The sequence below is a fragment of the Chlorocebus sabaeus genome, chromosome 13 (assembly GCF_047675955.1).
Source record: "Chlorocebus sabaeus isolate Y175 chromosome 13, mChlSab1.0.hap1, whole genome shotgun sequence".
In the NCBI taxonomy this organism is placed as follows: Eukaryota; Metazoa; Chordata; class Mammalia; order Primates; family Cercopithecidae; genus Chlorocebus; species Chlorocebus sabaeus.
The window spans coordinates 62,168,287-62,185,613 of NC_132916.1; the positions used below are offsets into that span (position 1 = coordinate 62,168,287).

At 38.5% G+C, this 17,327-nt stretch overlaps 1 long non-coding RNA gene and 1 pseudogene across 1 annotated transcript; one reads left to right on the forward strand and one right to left on the reverse strand.

Moving 5' to 3' along the window:
• The first annotated feature begins 1,854 nt into the window (after positions 1-1,854).
• LOC140713249 (uncharacterized) lies at positions 1,855-15,057 on the forward strand. The gene is made up of 4 exons (XR_012095140.1): positions 1,855-1,956; positions 8,224-8,302; positions 14,378-14,557; positions 14,820-15,057. It is a non-coding gene; the product is annotated as an uncharacterized lncRNA (long non-coding RNA).
• On the reverse strand, positions 10,407-13,610 carry LOC103240299 (BCAS3 microtubule associated cell migration factor pseudogene; annotated as a pseudogene).
• Positions 15,058-17,327: the final 2,270 nt, after the last annotated feature.

Here is a 17,327-nt window from a genome sequence, read left to right on the forward strand (position 1 = left end):
CATCAAGGGTTCATTGCTCATCAAAGTCCTGGGGCCTTCTGGGCAGCTGTTAACTTGGATCTCAAAGAGAAAACTCCTATTTCCAGCAGAAAAAGAAGGCAGTATAGGTGGGTGGCTAAGCTGATGAGTGAAAGGCAAGAAAAGAGTGGTATTGAACCTCTGGGCACTGAGCAAAACAATGTGCCTATTTGGTTCTAGGCAAAAAGAAAAAGCCAAATGACATTTATGCTCATTTTCTGCTTCCAAACGTACCATGCCTATCTTCAGTTCTCACTCCTTCAGGGCCACATCCCTTCCAAGCTAACAGTTTTACGACTGCCCTCTGTTGGATAGAAACTAAATTTCATCATGATATCTTCTTATGGGCCAATTTACGTAAATCAGAAAGGTTGGAACTATGCTGTAGTCCCAGTGTGCTCCCAACCACCCATTCAAAGCCAAAGTTCTTGAGAACAACATTTTTTCCCCACATGGGCAATTGGGAACATTGACGGTTATTGTGATTCTAAAATCAGTGTGTCCTGCTTATATAATAGATGATATAAAAGCACAGCTATGTCAGTGATTTCCAAACTTTCTTTTTTGGTAGCGAATCATATTCAAACAAAATATTGAACACGCTGTTCAGTTTGAAGTCAGGACCCATTTCAGCCCCAGAGCAGTTCCTGCAGCCTCTCCACAGAAACAAAGCGCCGAACAAAGGCCAGTGTGGAAAAATGTACTCAACGGAATCTCTGTGTTTAGAGAAACCCTAGGGAGGATGCTTTGTGAATTTCTTTTTCTGTTTAAAAACTTTTTTTTTTGTAAATTGATCTCCAAATCATGAAACACTTTCTCCCTCCAAATTTTCGTGTCAATTTTATTATTTCCACAGACAAAATTTCTTTCAAATTTCTGCAGCTCAGTGAGCCATAATAGTATCAGTATGTACTGTTATGGTCATCAAAGATGATAGAACATTCTGGAAGGTGTAGAAGTTAGAGGAATATATACTTGTCCACACAAGGTGGTCTCTGGGGCTGTCTTCTAGAGCACCAAGTGCTCATTCATTACTTATTTAAAGATATAGTGCTTTGACACCTGATGGGCTTAATATTAGATTATTTTCTTGTTTCCCAATAGTGGGTCTATCTCTTGGGGGCAGATCTACTATAAGCAAGAATCAACATTTTTTAAAAGTTGAAGGAATTAACTTATAACGAGAAATATAATAATCACACAGAGCATTCTCTACTATGGTAGATCTATAAGATATCCTATCCCATCAGCCTAGAACCAAAAGGAACAGACCTGAAGTCTGAAAAATTAAGTTTATAGAACCACTTCCAAATGAGGAAAAAGCTGAGTTATTATAGCATTTGAAGGAAGGGTGGAATTAAAGTGAACATTAAATGAAGCAGTGCTTTGATAGGCTCAAAGCAAAACAAGACTGTGAGTAGAGGATCAATATCAAGTCTAGACCATGACATGGACTTCAGGCCCTGTTTCCTTAAAAACTACAAAGTCAAGATTGATGTTGAATATAGTGTCTAGACACCCCTTATCTGAAGCTCTGCAACTGGCTTGGAAATGGAGGCTGCTTCACTGGGTCAAGGTGACTGAGATCCTCCGGGCAAGAATGGAGTATTTCATCCCTACTAATACTATTTCAAACGAGAGATTTTGATAGTCTACGATATTAGATAAACATATTTCTTCATGAGTAAGAAGGCAGTAATCCTTCAAAGAAGAAAGAAGGTTGCGTGACACTTTATAGCTGTGGTCCTTGGGAGAAACATTTTTTCCCATAAATGTTGTTGCTGGCTTTATCATGTCTGTTATTCTAAACTGATGGATGACTGGAGGAATGTTTACTTTCTTAGGGGATGGCAAATGGCTCTTGCAGTTAGCTGGCTGAGCATGTGAGCAGTACGTGCACGCAAGATCATTGGTGTCTCCAGCAGTTAAGAGCACCAGGTGAGGACAGCAGCCACACTCACCTCCCATTGACTTTGACCCTTCCCTCTCTTCTGTGCCTCTCTTATTCCTTACACCCTTCCGTATTTTCCCTGGTGGAGAGATGGGGGAAGACGGAGGTGGCAAAAAACTTTCTTTGGATACATCCCTCCTTTACATGTGCTAATATTTTCAGTCAAACTTTTAATCTTTCTCTCTTGGTCCATTTTGAATTAACTTCATAGCTTAATTCTGAGAGGGTAATGGACATCACATCATATTTCTAAATTATTAGGGGACATATCTCATAATTTCCTCTAAAAATTATTTTTAAAAACTGTATATTAGTTCAATGCAAGGAAACATAGACCAAATTATCCTTACTAGAGAATTATAGTTTCGGTGGAAGTCATCATTTGGCTGAATTGTAATTTTAGAAAGCAGTAAGATCTTCTCATCCAACACATTTGTTTTAGAAATGACATAACGGAAGCCCAGAGAAGCATAATAATGTGTCAAATTTTGAGGGGGCCACAGAGCCTGGCCAGATATAGAACAGATGTGTTGATTTCTTTATTGTTAGGTTGAAGGTAGCTAGCCAAATGTCTAGCTTCCCCTTCAGCTGAGCTCAAATAAAATACTGAAAACAACTTCTAAGTAAAATTGACTATCTTATGTTTACTTGGTTACTTGGTAGTTTGTTTATTGGGGGTTAACTCTTTGCCCGACTAAATGAAAGTGAAAATGATATTATCAGCCCTGCAGCACTTTTTTTTAAAAAGGAAATGCTTCTACATACACACTTTCCTTTTTAAAAATGTATAGAAAAGTTAATAAATGAGTTCACTTACAAATCAAAGGTTTCTTGATGTGATTTCTACATAATTTTCTGAATTTTCCAAATGAGGTAGATCTGAAATCCCCAGGGCAATTTCTGTTCATGGATAAGCCGGATAAGCCTGGACTTCCCAAGTGATGTCACAGTGAGACTTGAGCTTCAATAATCAAGAACTTCAAGACCAAACCAGCATTTCAAGAGATTATCAAGAAAATAAATGTGAGAAGAGCTTGGTGAGATGTTCAACTGAAATAATATAGTCCTGTTTTCCTTATGTACTTAGAATTACATGTTGAAAATGAACTCTAAACATTTCTTGCTATCCAGTGTCTGAATAACCTGAAGAGAACATTGTAAAAACTATCTAGCAAGATGTTTACAGCATAATATTTTTAAGTGATGAAAAAGAGTTGCAAGACAATCTAGAGACTACAATTCAAGTTTGGATTAAAAAAAAAAAAAAGAAAAGGAAAGAATAGGAAAAAAATTACCTGTGGCTTTTGTGAGTATGTGGAAAAAAATATTTTCAAGGTATCAAAAATATCTGGATAGAAACCCACCGAACTGTTAGATGTAGTCACCTCTTGGACTATATGATTGAGAGGGCAAGAGATTTTTATTTTTTACTTTATGATTTTTGTGTTTATATTGGTTGTACATAGCATTGCCATATTTATAATTAAAAAATTCAATTAGGAAAATGTTATTCAAGTTTGAAACCATCACATCTCACTTGATTCATGACTTCTTTAGGTTTGAGTATCATGAACATTTAGCAAGAACGTGAATGTGAATTTCTTTTAATTTCAGTATCAATGGCTTAGTAAAGCTCTTTCTGATGCATTAAGATGTAAAGAAATTATACTGAACTCTATAATATTATGTAATATAGAATATTATATATGATAATGTTAATATGTGTTATGAGTATTAGAAGCTCTGAATTTGTCAGAAATTTAATCTATTTGTGAATTCATTGATTCATTTACTAAATGTTTAAGTACTTTCTATGCAGAAGACTCTGTCTGAATTAGATATTAGAAGCGAACATGAAAAGTTATAGTCCTTACCCCTAAAGAGCTTGTGCTCTGTTGGAATGGACCAGCACACAGAAAATAACTGATACACCATGAGAAGTGGTATAATAGATAAGTCTCAATGGCATGTGGGGATTCATAGCATTTTCTTTGGAAAATGCTCCCAGGCACACTGAGTTGATTCCCTGGTAACTGTGCTTATATTGGGTGACACTGTTCTTATTGGTCACATTAAATTAGAACAGGTATATCCCTTTACAACAATATTTTAAATATATACATGTATGAAGCTATAATTTTTATATAATTGAGTGTTGGCCAAATATGAAAGACAATAGAATTGAAATCTTTTTTTTTTTTTCTTTTTGAGATGGGTCTTATTGCTATGTCGCCCGGCTGGAGTGCAGTGACATGATCTTAGCTCTCTGCAACCTCTGCCTCCTGGGTTTGAGTGATTCTCTTGTCTCAGCCTCCCGAGTAGCTGGGATTACAGGCACATGCCACCACGCCCAGGTGATTTTTGTATTTTTAGTAGAGACAGGGTTTCACCATGTTGGCCAGGATGGTCTCTATCTCCTGACTTTGTGATCCGCCTGCCTCAGCCTCCCTGGAATTGAATTCTTATTATGCATGTCAAAGTTTCCAGTTGATAGGCCAGCAATATTTGGATGAATAATAAAATAATGACATGTACATTTATAAACTATCATCTGTTTAATGAAATATATTTTTATTTCTTTCTATTAATATTTTAGTTGAATTAATCATTATGGCATTATGATTCAGATTTTCACCAAATTTGTATTCTATCAATAGTAAGACCAATTAAGCCATGTTTTTTGAATCATTATACCTCTCAGTTGTTCTTCCTTTCAGTTTTGGTCAACTTTACTCTCCTGAGGCAGCAGTGGAAATTATCAGTAAAATTCTTAAAGCAATACTTAATATTCAGAATGAACAATGAAATTTACATACAATGTTTAATCATTGTCATGGAGCTATCTATAATAAATTGCCATGATCATAGAATCTATTATAAGCTCTTTTAATTGCATATGTTACTATCACAAAACTTTCATGGTCTCTTACAGCGATATCCATACAATACTTCCAAAGCTTTTCTTCTTTCAAAAATTCAATGCTGTAATATTATAAAAGTGAAAATAGCAATGAAATATTACTCAGTGTATTGAAATTTCTCTTTATTTAAGACTATATCTGGACCTATAATATGTTCAGAAAATAAACTCTATAGAAATTCCCTTAGAGATTATGGGTACATGAATCCTCTCCTTCACAGATATGCAGACATTCTTATTTCCCCTTTCTTTATTGGAATGCACATTTGTTATTTCACCTGCTGTTTCTTTCAATTTGGAAAAAAAGCTCATTTTTTCTAACATTTTATTAGACTTTCAATTTTTTAAAAGTTAACCAAAAGTAATTTGAGTTTGTTGTAAGCTTTTGCTAACATAACCAGTAACAGATATTAGTTTACACGAAATAACCAAATACAAGATTAATTCATTTTCTGTCAAATAATGGATTTTCTCTTAATTTGGGATTTTCTACTACTTTGCTTTCTTCTAGTATACTTCATATATTTTACTTAAATAAAATTTAATTGCTATGGCAGCATTTAGTTGCCATTCTCATTGTGTTTCTGAGTATAGTGGTAAAGTTATATTTGATAAACCTATTCAGAAAACATCTAATATAATAATGAATTGCTCCACAAAATGTCATCACTGTTAAACTATTGACACAGTGGAGAGTTTGTCTCATGTGACAAATCCAAATCATGCACTATATGGTACAAAGAATGTTTTTTAAATTTTAGCCCAAATTCTGTCTTGTACATTCATTTTTAGAGCAACTATGTTGATGCCATTATCATAGCTCTGCCTAGATAACCTTTCAGATTAATGTCTACCACTGAAAATTGTGTTTTTAAATATCCTCATTTTAATCAAAACCCAAGCTTTTACCAACATATATAAAAGAAATTAAACACTCTTAAATTTTAGTTTTTGGGGGTTGGTTCAAACATTTGAATAATAGAAGTTATTTTCCAACATGAATTTTGTTTCTGGTATAATACAGTTGAACTTAGCATTTTTAGATTTTTATTTTGTGGATGATTTATTTTCTCACTTTATTACACATAAAATTTTCAAATCTTATTTTGGGTTCTTTTTAGATAATAATCATTGGTTTCTTTCTTTTTAAAATTAAGTTAAATTTAATTTTAAGTTCTGGGCTACATATGCAGGACGTTTGCTACATACGTTTGTGCAGGTTTGTTACATGGGTAAACATGTGCCATGGTGGTTTGCTGCACCTATCAACCCACCACCTCAGTGTTAAGCCCCACATGCATTAGCTATTTATCGTGATGCTCTCCCTCCCACAGCTTCCCCGACAGACCCCAGTGTGTGTTGTTCCCCTCCCTGTGTCCATGTGTTCTCATTGTTCAGCTCCTACTTATAAGTGAGAACATGCAATGTTTGGTTTTCTGTTCCCTTATTAGTTTGCTGAGGATAATGGCTTCCAGCTCCATCCATATCCCTGCAAAGGACACGATCTTGTTCCTTTTATGGCTGCATAGTATTCCATGGTGTATTTGCACCACATTTTCTGTATCCAGTCTATCACTGATGGGCATTTGGGTTGATCCGTGTCTTTGCTACTGTGAATAATGCTACAATGAACATATGCATGCATACATCTTTATAATAAAATGATTTATATTCCTTTGGGCATATACTCAGTAATGGGATTGCTGAGTCAAATGTTATTTATGGTTCTGTAGGTCTTTGAGGAATCACCACACTGTCTTCTACAATGGTTGAACTAATTTACATTCCCATCAACAGTATAAAAGCATTCCCATTTCTCCACAGCCTCACCAGCACCTGTTGTTCCTTGACTTTTTAATAATCACCATTCTGACTGGCTTGAGATGGTATCTCATTGTGGTGGTTTTGATTTGCATTCTCTAATGATCAGTGATGTTGAGCTGTTTGCATATGTTTGTTGACCACATAAATGTCTTCTTTTGAGCAGTGGCTGTTCATGTCTTTTGCCCACTTTTTAATGGGGCTGCTTGTTTTTTTCTTGTACATTTGTTTAAGTTCCTTGTAGATTCTGGCTATTAGACCTTCGTCAGATGGACTGATTGTAAAAATTTTCTCCCATTCTGTAGGATGTCTGTTCGCTCGGGTGATAGTTTCTGTTGCTGTGCAGAAGCTCCTTAGTTTAATTGGGTCCCATTTGTCAATTTTTGCTTTTGTTGCAATTGTTTTTGGTGATTTTGTCTTGAAATATTTGACTGTGCCTATGTGCTGAATGCTATTGCCTAGATTTTCTTTTAGGATTTTTACAGTTTGGGGTTTTACATTTAAGTCTTTAATTCATCTTGAGTTGAGTTTTGTATGAGGTGAAAGGAAGGGGTCCAGTTTCAATTTTCTGCATGTGGCTTGCCTGTTTTCCCAGCACTGTTTATTAAATAGGGAATCCTTTCAATGGAATAGAATAGAGATCTTAGAAATAAGACCACACATCTACAACTTTCTGATCTTTGACATTTGTTTCTTTATTTTTATTGGGCTTACATGTTGAAACATTATAGCATAACATTTCTCAATAATTTCTATTTAAACTAAAAAATTCCCGTTGTTTTCTGAAAATGTTTGTTGTTTGTGCTATGAAAACTTTGGGATAAATATGAAATACATAACATTTAAAAAATATATCATGCTAATATCCTATGTCTTTCTTTACAGAATGCTATCAATTTTTGCTGTTTAAATTTTTTAAAAATTCTAGTAATCACACATTTTGTTTTGTGTTTGTGTATACATGCACAACTGATATATTTGTGTTCTTTTGTTTGAGAACCTAAGTGTTGTTAGCAACAAATACCTTCATTTTGAAGATTAGTTGTGAAGCATTTGACAGTAGTAACGTAGTATTTTGTTTTTGACGTGAAAACGTAAAAGTCAGTTTTAACACTTTTCTCTCCATTTGAGAGAATTTTGATATAAAATGGAGTATAACATTTTCTGCAATGTTCAGGCAATGAAAAATCAAAATCATTTACTTGCAGCAGAGTGTATTTTGCAAGAAACATTTTCACACTGTCAAAAAGTCCACATGGACCGTTTTCTAGAATCATCATCTAATAAAGAGAAAAGTTCCAGAGATTTTGTCTTTCTCATTCAACTTATAATGCATGAATGTCATTTTTTTTTTGCATCTTTTAAAGGGAAATGCTGAGTTGCATTTGATGTTTTTGGGTTGTTATTTTGATATAAATATTGTTTCAAATCTTTTTTGTTTTGATAAGTAATTAAATTTTCAATTAATAAGAAATATTCATATTTTAAAATGTGAATTATTGAGTTTTCTTAGTTGCAGGAATTTTGTCAGAAGCCTACAAGTTGTGGATTTGACTGGGACAATTTCTTGTACATTTCCATTGTTTTGAACAGTCAGTAAAGCCTCAGTATATATAGAATTTGTAATATCTTATTCATAAATCTTATGTAGATTATGCTTAACATGCATTTGTTCAATTTAATTGTGAGTTTAAAAAAATCAAGAAAACATCCTCTTTGAAGATTCTTTATTTCTTCTTTCTATTTTGGGGTTACTTTTACATTTTCTACTTCTTTTGTGATTTTGACTTGTAGTCACACCTAAGGATCTAAAAGATTAAAAAATTAAATGTATTTTTACCACATTTTCATTCAAAATTACAACTTAGAATATATATACAATTTTAAAAACTAAATGTAGTTTTTCAAAAGAAGTGTTTTCTTCTAAAATATTTAAAATCATTTCTTTTTTTTTTTTTTTTTTTTTTCTGAGTTGGAGTTTCACTCTCGTTACCCAGGCTGGAGTGCAATGGCATGATCTCGGCTCACTGCAACCTCCACCTCCCAGGTTCAAGCGATTCTTCTGCCTCAGCCTCCCTAGTAGCTGGGATTACAGGCATGCGCCACCACGCTAATTTTATATTTTTAGTAAATTTTGTAGTTTTAGTAAAGACAGGGTTTCTCCATGTTGGTCAGGCTGGTCTCAAGCTCCAGACCTCAGGTAATCCGCCCACCTCGGCCTCCCAAAGTGCTGGGATTATAGGTGTGAGCCAACGCGCCCGGCCCTAAAATCATTTGTTAAAATTAAGCAGTAAAACACGAACTGTAATTGGTGGGTTTCATAATTTTATTCAAAATTAGTTAAATCAAGCTGAATTTTAAAATTGTTATAATTTTAATAAAATTTTGTTGTCTCATAAAAACAATACTGTTTGTAATTTTACCATTTAATGTCCAACTAGTTGACAATTAAAAGAATCAATACTATGTTTAAGTGATATTATAGACCCATATATATACAAATTTCAAAACAATCTGAATTGCTTAACATTCCAAAATGTTTCTCAGCTGCTACGTGTTAACTATTATGAATGCCACCCTAAAATCATAAGTGCCTCTGGAGCTGCAAATGGTAACAAGAAGAGAAATAAAAGAATCAATGTTCAGCGCTATTGAGAAACAGACTTTCATTATAAGGGGATCTATTCTATTTATGGTATCTGATAACCTGGATTTTACAAGTTAGTTTATTTGCCTTTATTCTTCTCTATGTGCAAGAGCTACACAAATCTCCCCTGCACTCTAAAGTACTGTTTGCTTCAAACATCCACAGCAGCACAATCCAGAAAGTCTCATGTAATCCAAATGTGGTTGCCTTGTACTCAAGATCCTAAGACAAGATACATAGAGAAATGTTTCCCTGAGGATTTAGAATTACCGCTTGTGTTGCACCAAGAACTACATGCAGAATCCCAGTGATAAAGAGACCCATCTGTTTTTTTGTTTTTGTTTTTTTTTTTTTTTTCTCCAATTGCAGCGTGATTTATTGGACAAGACGTGCACTTTTTGACAGGGCCTCAGTAACCACGGTTTCCTTCACTGATCAGTACAGGACCAGGGTAAAGGGGCTTAAAGATAAGAAAGACAAACTCTTCCCATGAACAGATGGGGAAAGAAAGGAGGAAGAAGAGGCGTCTCCTCCCTTCCTCCTTCCCTAGTACTCTGGGCCTCCGTTCACCCTGTGCTGGAGTGGGGCTGACCAGGGGAAGCTGGGGGCAGCGTGTCACAGACAGACGTGAGCTGAGGCTGTGACTATCCACTCAGGGTCAAGATGGCCGAGTGGACTATCAACATTGTCCCCACTCAGGCCCCCAGATCTGGTCACTGTTCCAGGCCCCCCTCCCCACCCCACCGTGGGTATGGTTAAAAAATACAAAAGCCGGGCGCGGTGGCTCACGCCTGTAATCCCAGCACTTTGGGAGGCCGAGGCGGGCGGATCACAAGGTCAGGAGATCGAGACCATGGTGAAACCCCGTCTCTACTAAAAAATAGAAAAAAATTAGCCGGGCGCAGTGGCGGGCGCCTGTAGTCCCAGCTACTCGGGAGGCTGAGGCAGGAGAATGGCGTGAACCCGGGAGGCGGAGCTTGCAGTGAGCCGAGATTGCGCCACTGCACTCCAGCCTGGGCGACAGAGCGAGACTCCGTCTCAAAAAAAAAAAAAAAAAAAAAAAAAAAAAAAAAATACAAAAGCGGATCCAATGCAGGATGTCATATGCAAACATACACAGGGACCGAGCTTCTGCAGTCTCTCCTGGCCACAGCCTCCACCGACAGGTGTGGCAGAGGGTAGGTGCGCCGAGGTGCTTGGAGAAGGGTCTCTTCTCCATCCAGGTAGGACGGGTGGCTGCTGTCACTAAGCTTGGGGAAGGTGGTTGATGAAGGAGGAGCAGAAACTGGAGGGTAGGACCAGAGCGGGGCTTCTCCTCTCCTCCGGCAGGGGAGGGGGCTGGCTAGTCAGAAGCAGATTGCTGGTACCTACGGGAAGCCAGTCGGGAAGAGGCTGAGGGGCTGGCTCTCATTGGTGGGCAGCGGAGATCGGTAGCCATCAAAGTTTCTTGGTATGCTGCCACTGGTGGAGCCTGAGCTGTTACTCAGAGTCTCGATGCTTCCCTCTCGCTGAAGTTCAAAACACTTCACAGCCACGTGTCTCTCGGGGGGGAAGGTTTTTACTGCTACATCAAGGGCTGTGTCTGTTCCGGATCCCACGACGTCCCGGCTGGGTGACTCTGCCATGGCGTCGGCGAGTCGCTCCCGGAGGCCCTCCTCGGTGTGCTCCATGGAGGACATGTGCCGCAGCCCGAAGCCCTCAGGCCAGCTCCCGCACACCTCCAGCAGGGTCACGCTCCGGTCAAAGGTACCTGAGGCAGCATCAATCACTGTGGAAACTCCCCTTCGATCAGAGACTGGACGGGATGACCCTGGCATACTGACTGGGTCAGAGCGGACTGGCTGGATCCTGAGACTGTTGAGATCAAGATCATCTGTATCAAAATCCAAAAGAGGCTGTGGCGTGTCACTCGGACCATGAGACTGCAACACAGATGAACTGGATGAGATGACTGTGGTTTGGCCTGAGGGATGGATGGTTTTGAACTGGAACTGTGGACCCATCCACAGACGTCTGTGGGGTCCAGTGTGTGTTACAATTTCAACCTGGGAAAGCCATTCTTCATCTTCCTGTCCACTATGGTCAGAAGCTAAACTGTCATAAGACCCATGTCGAGTAATGGGCCCAGGACTTCCAGGGGGAACCAGGCCAGCAAGCAGGAACTGATAATACTGTACTGCATCTGCAGCGAGGAGCAGAGGATGGTTCGCATTAAATGGTGGCTGCAATTCATTCCATTGAGGGGTTCTAACCAGAGTCCAGCTGGCTCGAGGCGATGTCATCATTTCCAGTGTCGTGTCATCACTAATCTTGGGGGCAGTGCTGAGGGGCCGCGGCTCCATCATGTGCTCCACTAAGGTGCCATAGCAACTGATAATGTACAGGGACTCAACTACAACTTGTTTGGACTGATCTTTTTCTCTTTTCAGACCTGCATTATTTGCAAACCATGACCTGGATGTTCCGAAGACAGCAGCCACACAAAATTCTCCGCCCATCGATTTGCTGGGTGAAATTTGTGGAGGAGGTTTAACTTTGCCTGTTCGTTTGGTGATGGTCCCCAATGTCATTGGCTGCTTGATTTGTGCAAGAGGCATCACTACCATCAAGCTGGGGAGAGGAGAGAGTCGAGGGTTGCCAGGGTTGTTGTTGGTAAAATTGTTATAGGAGTCTTGGCTGTTCAGTTTTCCATGCAAGGGTGACCCAGAAGGGTTGCTTGATAGACCTGGAACAGGGCTACAGCGACCTCCTTGCTTAGATGTCAGTTCTTGTTCAATCTCTTCCAGTCCAGCACTTTTCTGGAAACGGCTCATGCGATTCACTACTCGTGGTGACATATGTGTACGAACACAAGGCTGGCCACCATAAGGGTTGATGGGGAAAACGTGGTAAGTACCCCGGAGAGTACTGACCACAACCCAGTGACAGTCATGGCTGAAGCAGATGTCTTGTACTTTGGCTTCAGTTTCTCCCCTGTGAAGAGTATACAGATGGTGGACAGCACATTGTGATGAGGACCAAGGATGAGTCAGAATTTGGAAGACATGAAAGTCATGGCCAAGGGTGTCTGTTGTGACTAGAAGCATTCCGCTTGTATTAAAAGCCATGTAGCACACTGGCTTCTCATGGGCAGGGAAGTGGGCCACAATGCCATCACTGTCAGAATCCTCACTCACAAGCACCTGGCCCTCTCCAACAGTTTCGGTGTCAATAACTGTGATGATGCCTGGGACCAAAGGACTCCGCCGTGAATTACCGTGGATGGCAACATCATCTTCTGTCACACCTGAAGGTAGCGTGCCTGTCAGCTGAGTCACCACTTTCCCCACCATTGTCAGGCCACTTTTCAGTGTCTGTACAATGAAAGGTAAAATGTATGACTTCACATCAGTATTTGGATTTTTAGCAGCACTAATGACTGTGGCAGTATAAGACTGAATGTTGTCTCCACAGGCTCCACCACGGGACTGATGACATCGAATCAACTTGTTTTCTGCATAAGCAAGCCAGCGGCTCCCAAGAGCAATAGGATTCATGTTTGGCCCTGGACATGGATAGCAGCTTGTGACAAAGAATTTCTTCGTGAAAGTACAGCTATCAAAGGCAGCAATTTTCTCCTGCAAGACTACGACAAGGATCCGTTTATTGCAATGGAGATCATAAATAGGGGTCTTAAATTGAATGGACTTGACCATCTCCCCGGTACGAAGTGAATACAGATCCACACAACAGTACGGTGGGCTTGTGCCAGAAGATCCAATGCTCTTACAAACACCAAGGAGGGGTCTTTTTTCAGCAAAGTTATCACATTTTTGAGCACCAAACTGTGGAGCAGGCAAGATTCTAGCCGCTCGAATTGGGCCATGCCGAACAGAGAAGAGCTCTTGTGCTTCCCCACTGATAGGGACACTCCAGACCTGCATTCCATCACTGTAGCCAATCATAATCAGCAAAGGCGGTTCATTCCCAGTGCTATGTATTTCATGAAATTCCAGATTTCTTGATGTATCATTTAAATCTGCATTTTCAAATCTGACCCAGACTATTTTCTCCTTTTCTTCTGTTAGAGGTGTTCCACTGTAAGCCTGTGGCACAACATCCTGCAGAAAAGTCACAACACTTTCCATGTAGGACTGCTCTGTGACAGCCTGGGGACGAACCACAACTCCACCAGTACAACGACTGGGTCTTCTTGGGGAATCTGTAGCCATAGCTTCATTCATAAAACCGGCCGCCCCGCCGGTTAACGCTGTTCTCCATCTGTTTTTTAATACATTTTTTTTCCCCATGGTTTTGTCATATCCCAGGCCCTCTGAAGTGTGGAGCCCAGGGCAGGGACCAGCCTTGCCTGAGTCTGAAAGAAAATATTGACTGGGTCATTTGGATTTTTCTTCTTACGATTTTGGAATTTAGGACTAAGGTTGTTGGGAACGGAGCCATGTTCATGGCAGAGGAATGGAACTTCCCTTTGTGGAAGTTCCTGGATCTTCCAGAGCCTGGGGAGTTTTCCTCTTCCTTGGATTCCAGGAGATATGGTAATATTCTTTTAATAAATGCCCCTTCTGTGTAGAAATGCTTGTTTGGTTTCTGATAGTTGTAACCTAAAGAATCTTTAGTAAGCCATTGGTCTGCTGTAGGGAGGGACGAGATGAAACTGGAGCCTTGGTTGAACCCAGATCATAAAGTCACTCCAACATCTTCATACCAGGGGTAGGAAACACAGCTTAGGAAACATACTGTCTCTTTAGCCTGTCAGATTACCTTGGAATAATTGTATAAAGGTCTCTATTCAGCACTTTCCATTGTTTCACATATGATTATATGATGTCATTGGATGAGAAGGATTTTCCTTTCAATGGGCAACTTTGGGTGTGGGCTGAGTGTCAGGGAAATAGGAGCTGTAATTGTCTCCTCTTATTGTCCTATCAGGTTCTCTCAGCTTCTAGCAGGTAAGGAAGGACTGGGATTTTAGATACTCATTTATCTCAATCTTGTTCGAATCAAGTCTTTCTTGTTTCAGAGAGGAGGAAGCTGTGCTGTGAAGGATTCTTTTTCATCATGATTATTGTATCCACAGGAGCAGTGATAAATTCTAATAGATAATGCAACTCAGTCTACTTGGATGTTCACCCCTGAGACTGGATAAGACCTGCTGCCTTCTACAGAGCCAAACATTCCTCACATGCTCCTTCACAATGCTGCAAGCCATATTTATTCATTTAAAAGCTAGTTCCTCGCTGTTTCTTGTGCATTAATTCTTTTAAAACTTTTACAAAACAAACTAAATTTAAAGAGGAAATTATTTACTGTAGAACTAATGGTCTGAAAATAGTTGTCCAACATAGCATTGCACATAGCAACAGGAAGTAGTTTATATACTAGGAAGTCTCTTTCAAATGTGCTTGGATATTGCCAAAATTCTCTGCCTTATAAATGAAGGAGTTCTTTTTTATATATTTTAGAGTCAATGCAGCAAGAATAATCTTATATAGACTATAAGCTCCTGGAACACTGTGTCTACATTGTTCACTGCAGTGTCCCAACATTTAAGACCATGGTCTTAGATGTCTGGTATAGGACTGGTGCTCAGTATGCACTGAATGAATAAATGAATGAATATAGCAAAGCATTCAGTGATGTTCTCTTGAATTCATTTATTCTTTGAAATTCGTTTTTTTGTTTGTTTGTTTGTTTTGGTGCAGTGGTTATGTACTACTAGGAGTATGACATGGGTTCTTCAATAAATCTCTTCAAATTATAATAAAGATTTAGTGCTAACCTTCTGCTCACTATCTCCCTCTAAGTACTACAGATGGATATGATTAGCATGCAATTTATCATCTTGATGGAATTCATGTCTTACAGGCATATGGGTTTCAAAATTGAAGTATCTAGATTTAGTTTGTCAAATAGAAAATGGTTTTACTCTGTTGAGATTCCTATGCTTAAAAATTTATATAGACCTTAAAAAAATCCTAAAGAAGAGTTTGAAAAGTATGCTTAGGCATTCTTCTGGCCACATAGACTACAGAGGAGAATAAGCTTAAGGAAATCATCAAGTAAAGTAAAAAACATAGTAAAACTGGTAACGTACCACCTTTCATGTAAGATAAAATCAGATAAGATTTTAAAAAGAAGCGTTTATGCTATGCTTAGGAAGCCAATCCTCTTGAAAAATCTGATATTGCAGCCATATATGTCTGTGAATAGTTGTAACAGGTTGTAGGTAACATTTCTGAGGGCATGATACAATGTAGGGGGACTCGATCTGTGGTCTTGGGGTCCTCGGGGAAAGGGGTATGTGAGCAGTTCTTCCAAAGTGGCCACTAAATCCACCTGTATAGTAAACGGTGTCTGACAACTAAATAAATAACTTCCATATGTACTTACTGCTGTGTTTTAAATGGATGCAAGGGCTGGAGTGATAACTACGATTTAATTTGTGAAAAGATCTCTAGGTTTTGTAGCATTTGCAGATTTTATGGACTTTCTCTGCAAATAAATATTGATAGTTCAGTGCTATGGTTTGAATGTGTTTTCCAAAAGTTCATGTGTGAGAACCGTGGTTTCTCAGTATAGCAGTGTTGGGAGGTGGGACCTTGTTGACGGTGTTTAGTCATGGGTGCTTTGCCCTCATGAAGAGATTAATGCAGTTCTCATGGAACTTGGTTCGTTCTCAAAAAGCGGGTTGTAAAACAGGTTGGCACACTTTGTCTCCCCTTTCCTGCTTCTCCACAATGCTATGAAGCAGCACAAGGCCCTCACCAGGTGTAGACCCACAATCTTGGACTTCCCAGACTCCAGAATCATGAGCTAAATCAACTACTTTCCTTTCAAGTTATCCAGTTTCAGGTGTTCTATTACAGCAATAAAATCAAAGACATTCAGCTAGCACAGAAGGGTAAGCCTGCTGAAAGGCATTGGGAGCAAGTGCAATGAAACCGAAAGATGGTCAGGGAAGTCCACCTCCCTCTGGCTCCATCAACCCATAGAATAAGCAAGAATGTTTGATACCACTAGGATAATATTTATTGGGCATGTGTAGCATATACTATTAAAAGGCTCATAATTTTGAACCTTTGAGAAAATTTGGGCAAGATCTGGGCTGAAGCTTATCTTTGCCCTCTTTATTATGTTTTGAAAATTAAACATTTGTTACCATTGAAGTAGATAATTTTAAAGTATTTAAGAAAAATAATGACTACATTACAGCATACAATTAATAACTAATTATAGGTCATTTTATTGAAGCAATATATTCTATTAGGAGGCATTTTGTTTTACTAGATCAAGTTATCATATGCACTAACTAAAAGATATATTGCAAAAATACTTTGTAAACTCTGAAGCACTAAAAATGCTGAGGTTATATACTTACAAGCAATAAAATTAGTTATACTTTAAAATACTTTAATAATTGCAAAAATAAAAAATCAATAACTTTCATATACATGAAAATAACCAATTAGAAAATATAAAGCAAAAAAACCCATTTATAATAGCAATAAGAAAAATAAAATATTTAGGAATAAGCTTAAAAAGTGTTCAAACCCTAAATGAAGAAAATTGTAAATATTCCTGAAAGACACAAAGGTAGAGGTGACCTAATAGAAAGACATCATCTTGAGGTCTTGGTTAGGATGTCTCAACGGTATTTGGATGTCAGTTTTCTCAAAGATAATTTATAAATTTGATAAAATTCCAGTGAAACAGCAATCCCTTTTCTTTCTGTAGCTAGCTGAATTACTACCAAAGTTTATATGGAGAAATAAACATGGTAGGGAAATACTGAAAAGGAATAAATACAGTGTGTGGATGGGGGGAGTGAGGTGAAGTAACAGAGACCAGCCGTACTCACATTAAGACATACTATAAAGTCTCTGCTTTAAAAACAATGTGGTACTGGCACATGAACAGATAAAACAGAATAGAAAGTCCAGAAACAGACCCAACAACATATGGAAACCTAC